Source organism: Drosophila serrata, unplaced genomic scaffold (genome assembly GCF_035046125.1).
Source record: "Drosophila serrata isolate PLE 108 unplaced genomic scaffold, ASM3504612v1 contig_382, whole genome shotgun sequence".
Taxonomy (NCBI): domain Eukaryota; kingdom Metazoa; phylum Arthropoda; class Insecta; order Diptera; family Drosophilidae; genus Drosophila; species Drosophila serrata.
This window is the reverse complement of record NW_028257280.1, coordinates 11018268-11024715: the sequence shown is the minus strand read 5'-3', so window position 1 is coordinate 11024715 and position 6448 is coordinate 11018268. Positions and strand designations below refer to the sequence as shown.

Here is a 6448-nt window from a genome sequence, read left to right as displayed (position 1 = left end):
ATGGGATTGAAACTAGACTCGTTGGCATATCACTGTTGCGGTAAAACTGGTTTTCGGACTAGTTTAACAGCTGATACAACACACAGCACATAGCTAGATATATACCAAAATCCGAAGTACTCCCGATGCTGGATGCGAAAGGTATCGGCGGCGCACAGGTACGCCGCAATCTGCAGGTGCATGTAGGTATGTTTTCGGTAAAGGCCTGCTAACAGCCTCTGTTAAGCCAAAGGTAAATAAAAAGACCACCATGTTTCATTTCCATAGGAGTAGGCAGTGGAACCAGTTTAGTGCTTTTTTCTCCCCCTTTCCTTGTATTATATCTATGTATTTTTTCTTTCCTTTTTGTTTTTAGCTGCATTTGCCGTGCTGTGTTCGAGGCTGTGTTAAAGTTTTTATTAAAATGTTTTAGGCGATGTAGCCGCGATTTTGTGCAGCAATCGACGTCGAAGCGGCCCGCTCACTGCGCCAGTGCATGTGCATGAATGAAGTTCACTAAAGGGGCAGACAGCATTTTTGTACCTGTCAGCCAGCCCCAGTCTCGGCTTCAGCCAAAAGCCATAGCCCCAGCTTTGGAGTCGTATATATGCATATTCCACATCCATTTCCACTCCATTGTGCGGGGACAATGAGACAGTTTGCCACAGAATCCGCCATTATCATCATGGTGAGGCGTCGACAATTGGATAAAAATAATATTATAAATTGGGAGATAATATAATTATATTTAATAGATAGTTTTTCACATGTCAAGCATTAAATGATCATCATTTTGGTTGAAATATTTTTAGGGTAAAGTATTCCTCACTTATACCAAAATATATAATATAGAAAACGTATTAAATAAAATGTGAAATAAATTATAAAGCTTATCTATCTATTTAAAATTCCCTACTTCATCTATTTATAGTATCTTAAGGATCAAGTACCTCAAGGATAGTATCCATAAAAACCTCTATTAAATAGTAAAGAAATTGAATATATTTTGGGCTATATAAAATAAGAATCCAACTCAAACCCAATAAGAAGTCCCTTACATACATTTAACATTTAATTTCTTTATTGCATCATTCTTACTAATTGCACATAATCATTAAATTTAAATTATTTAAATGATCTTAAACGAGTGAAAGATTTTTTCTAACTACCAATTACAGCAGGAAGTCGTGGAGCCAAAAATATGTATATGCAATGCTGTGTGATGTGTCTTCATTCCCATATTTTTTAATTCACGCAAAGAGAAAGTGCTAGAGCTAGAGAGGGCTTTCAGCAAGATGTTGTACACCATTAGTCACTTTACTGTTTCTTAACAACCCAAGTTCATTTAATATTCAGCTCTTGGGCATCTCTTGTGCAGAATTCCCGGGCCAAGAAGATTAATTGAGGCTAAAACCAAGGCCCACGGTCTCTTTTTTTTACATGAAACGAAGAGGAGGCTTGTTCTTTTTTTTTATTTTCTTTTTTTAATATAAACGCGTAGTTTCTTCTTGCGAAATTTATTGGCGGGTTTGGGATTACCATAATGTGTGTTAGCGTTTGGCTTTGTCTTCCGGCTTCGTCGACAGTTTTACAATTTGAATGTCCCATTTTCGCGATATATATAATCTGAGACATTTTGTTGTGTGTCGATCATTTTTGTTCATTTCAAGTTCAGTCCATTGACTGCTAATTTGGGTCGGTTTTGTAACCCTATACTCACATGTGGAGCTACCTTATTTTTTATACGGTTAATAAATTAAGAGAACATTTTTGGACATAACGTAGGCTTCTTTTTAAGTAGATACTTTTAAAAGGAGAATTTATTCTAATTTTTACTTATTATATATTTTATTTGTATTTACATTTTAATTTAAATCTGCTTAAGTAAAGCAAGGGACCGGATATGAAGCACTTTAACGTGTCAGCCGAAATTATATGGTTTCGCTGAATCCATAAGCTTGAATTGCTGTTTAAGACATTTCGTAATCAGTTTACTTTCTCAGGAATTTTTTCGAAACTGCAATATAAAGTAAAGAAAAAAGAACCCATAACAAAAATGGTAAGCCCTCAAAAAATAAATCAAGTTACATGTAGAACAATATTTAAACAAAAGTATCAGTATATTTGGGGGGCTTGAAAACTTTAATATATATATAAATTATTTAAATTCGCCAAAAGTTTAATTAACAAAGTGACAACATCTCCCTTGAAAGTGTATAAATAGCATTAAAGACATTGTGCAAATGCAAACACAAATTGCAACCTGTTAATTTCCTAAAATATTACGTTGCAAAGCATTAAAACAAAACCTCATAAAGAGCATAATAATAAGCTCACTTGGCTTCAAATTACTCCAGTTCAACTGGAGTTTCACAAAAGCCAGAAAGAAGTATGATCTAAATTATAATTTCTAATTCTGGCTTATGGCTGAAAACTCAAATCTTGATGGCTGAAACCTGGCATTGTTCTGCCCTCTCACATGCTCGCTCCTTTGGCTGTTAAATCATTCTTCGTCCACAATTTAATTGCTCTACAAAGTACAACTGCATTCCAGCCACGGCTGCAGCCATTCGATTCGATTTGAAACCAATGCGCACCACATAACCAAAAGATGCCTTCGCCCCGGCGGACCGAACAATCGCTTGGCCAAGATCAGTTTCTCCATATATATACACACACTCTCGTGGTGTGTTTGTGTGCACCGACAGTTGCGGTCAGGAGGAAAGTACGGAGCGGATGCTAAATTTATAAGGTGGAAATTCAATCCACTGCCGGCGAGAACGGGGAATACATCTCCTGGCTGGTTGGGCTGCTCGCGTTATGTGGCTTCTTGACGACAGTGTTGCCGAGCACTCGGTAAGCAATTTCAATAACAGGATTTATGGCTGCCAAAAGGGAGAGGAATAAAGTAGTGTTTACCAGGAAAACAGCTAGAACAGGGGGAAACTTTTAGTTGAAAATAAAACAGAACAAACAAAAAATTTTAAATATTCTTTCTAAATAATATATCTACATAATATCGAAATCGTAACAATAAGGGAATTTGGTATTGTAAATCAAAGGAGTAAAGCTTATGATAGCTTATGATATTTATAGTTTTTTATATACAATATCTGACTGTTGGTTTTCTTTCACGTTCCTAAATAGTAGTCAATATCGAGCTTAATACATCAATAAAAGTTTGTTCTTCTTTAAATAAATACAAACACAGAGTTTAAACTTTATGGATTATTTTGCATATTTTAAACTTGTAGGGATTCTTAATTCTTAATCCTTATACTATAAAAAACTTGAATTCTTTATAAAATATTGCAACACTCCTATCTAAAAGGGACCAATATCTCAAGCTTTAAAAAGGCTTAACTGACCATCACTGTTCTTCACTTATATGCCTATCTATATATATAGTTTACTACTACGCTCCTGACCGCAGCTGTACACGTCTCACAGGCAGGCCATTAACATTGCTTAATTGAATTAGATTCCGAATGCAGATTATGAGTAGCATCGCATGCTCACTTCGGGACAAACGGACTATGGCGGCGGAGTATAGAGTATTTACGCTGGCTAGAAGCAATTGGATTTCCATTCCCACTTCCCAGGCTCTCCAGGGGCCCATGCAAATGAGGAGGACTCCGCTCTCCCTCTCCGCTCTTGGAGGCGATATCATAAAGTACTTATTTAATAATAGTTGTTCTGCTATCATTGCCCAAAACGAACAACGGTTCACTGAACCTGAAATCTAATTAGCTGAGTTTTTCGCAAAACAAAACTCACAAAAAAAAAAGCGGTTTCTGTAATCTAATTCGATGGCGTCAGCGGCACTTGGCGAACCAACCACGAAACATTTCTGCAGCCAAAACGAGCGGAGACTTGGAGAGACCTGTGTATGTTACATTGGTGATTCGATTGCACTGCTCTGGGATCTGGACACGGAGACGCGAGACGGGGCCGGTATTAAAGGCCAGCAATTGTGGCATGTCCTAGTGACAGCCTCCGACCAAACAAAATGCCCGTGCAATAACACACAGTACACACAGTACACGCTGCACACACAGCCGGCCAGTCGTGCCACTAACGTAGGAGCTGCTGCTTCATTAGTTATGCATTAAGCATACGATATGTTGTACAACCCGGCACAATGGCCATCGGGTACATGGCCTTTCTGCGGCGATTCGCACGGCTCCAGGTAGAGCCATCAAAGGTGCGTCTCCAAGACGGTACGTGCCTGTCATATTTTTTGGTCATTTGAGTCTATAATGGTGACACGTAATATTAAAAGGGCACCCCTTGAAAACATCAGAAATGTAGGTGCTTAAATAGCTATTACTCAGCCATTCAATTAATTAATGTAAAACGAAACTGTCACTTGTTAGTTCTGTTTTTTTCCTTTTTAAGGAAATGGTTAAGAATACCCTGCAATTCTGTTATAGAATGTAAAATGGTATATATTTTATTATATTACAAAAATACTTTACGATTTGAGATTGGTAAAGAACAGAAACAAAGTAATTTCAAAGGTAATCAATTTTATTAAAATAAAGGTTGTTGATAGACCACATCAGTCAGCATTTAGAAAACAATTTGAAAGAGTATAAACTTCCTTTTTAATTAAGAGTCTTTGTGTTTTTAAATAGCTATTTAAAATATCAAGATATTTTTTGCTATATATTTAGTTATTTCCCCTTGATAACATTAATTGGAACACTAATTATAAGAAACTATTCAGATCTATAGAGATTTATTGATAACCAGGGTACCTGAACTTCGTCAATACTCCCACCTGCTCCGCCTTTCCTGTTTTTCCCTCATTGGGCTGCGGCTGCTGCAGTCAATCTTTTTGCGGGATGTCCAGCTCCTGTTAACTGCGTGCAATTCGTGGGGGTTCGGGTTCGTATGTCGCTTAAAAATTTTAATTGCCTTTGCGTGTTTAGAAAACTTACACGTACGTATGTTCTGCGTAGTTTAGCAGCTGACGCTGACCAAATGCATTTCCACGGCGTGCTTTCTAGTCATCGTAGTCGTCGTCGCCGTCGCTCCAGGGGACATTGGGGTGTTGGTGGTTACTGCCAGGGGGGCGTGTGTGGTGTATTATTGAAGTCTATTTTCACACTTGCACCGATCGTTAACGCTTATCATCGATGGGGATTAAAATTGAAAGGGACTCTGTTGTGTCTTGTGTCTTATTAACAATAATTCTGCAATGTACAAACTTAAGAGGATAGGGGATTTCTTTAGACACGCAAATGTGGCTAAGGGTAGATCGTTTTAGGGACTTCTAGATAATAAAAAGTTGGAATTGTAACGAACTAAGAACGATACATTTTATGAAAAGATTTAACAAGCAAGCAAAGTCATCTAGATCAAAGAAAACCTTGCCATGTTATTCTCACAATCTCATTTAATTTTATTATTTATAAAACACTGCATACGCAGAACTTTTTCTAATAAACTTAGTTTAGAATTATGGCCTCTATATGGGCTGTTTGTACCGCAGGATTTATTCACACAATTCTTGGACTGTCTATATTTTTATCGCAAGTGCCCGATGGTTGTTCACCCGCTCCCCAGCTGGCCAGTTATATCTTCTCCGGAACAATTCTTTTGCTATTAGCCAACTTGACGCTCTACTCGGAGCGATATACTCATCTGCCGTACTCCATTCAGTTTCTGGTGGAAACTATGAGCGCGCTGGCCATTCTAGAGTTTAGTGATATCTATGTTTGGTGCAGGACGGAGCGGGTTATTCATAACTGCGCGCGGTTGCTGTTTTTGTCCTTGGGAATGGATCCAAAGGTGTATTTGGGGAAGGAATACTGGATTTTAATAGTTCCAACCACAGCGCTAGCTGCCAGTGCCTTATTTATCGTCACTCGAGCAACCCAAATCATGAGCAAGTCCGTCCTTCGAAGACAGCGAATTAATATACATCTGAACAGGGAGGTCTACATGGACATGATCGTTGATAGTATAGATATAAACAACAATCGGAATAGACGTTTAAATCGTGGGAATCGTTAATCATATCACAATTATGTAAATTTATAGGTGTTATTATGCAACAATAGAAATCTTAAGTGTAATAAGTAAATAAAGAAAAATCGCAGAAATTCAAATTAAATTTAAAAGTAACAGTCTCTTCTGCTAATCGACGGAAATTAGAGTTGGGACAAAAATCGATAAGTTATCTGTTTTAAGGGACTAACGCGGTATTACATAACTGTGGCAACTCTAGTTAAATTGGATTCGACCTGCCAGACCCGCGCCCATTTTGGCGATGCCAGATCAAAAGTAATTTGCTGTTCAAGCTTCTCTGCCTTTCAACACACTTTTCATGAAATAAGATCAAGTTAGAAATGCTCTTGGATATGCCTGACGGCTAGGAAAGTCTATTTAAATGCAGGAAGCTTATAAAATGACGACATGAATTGCATTGCTGCTTTGGTATTAAGTTAGTATATTTATCACT

At 37.7% G+C, this 6448-nt stretch overlaps 1 long non-coding RNA gene across 1 annotated transcript; it reads left to right on the top strand.

Annotated features, from left to right (window-relative positions):
• The first annotated feature begins 14 nt into the window (after positions 1-14).
• LOC147642635 (uncharacterized) lies at positions 15-867 on the top strand. The gene is made up of 2 exons (XR_015273310.1): positions 15-186; positions 356-867. It is a non-coding gene; the product is annotated as an uncharacterized LOC147642635 (long non-coding RNA).
• The last annotated feature ends 5581 nt before the right edge of the window (positions 868-6448 follow it).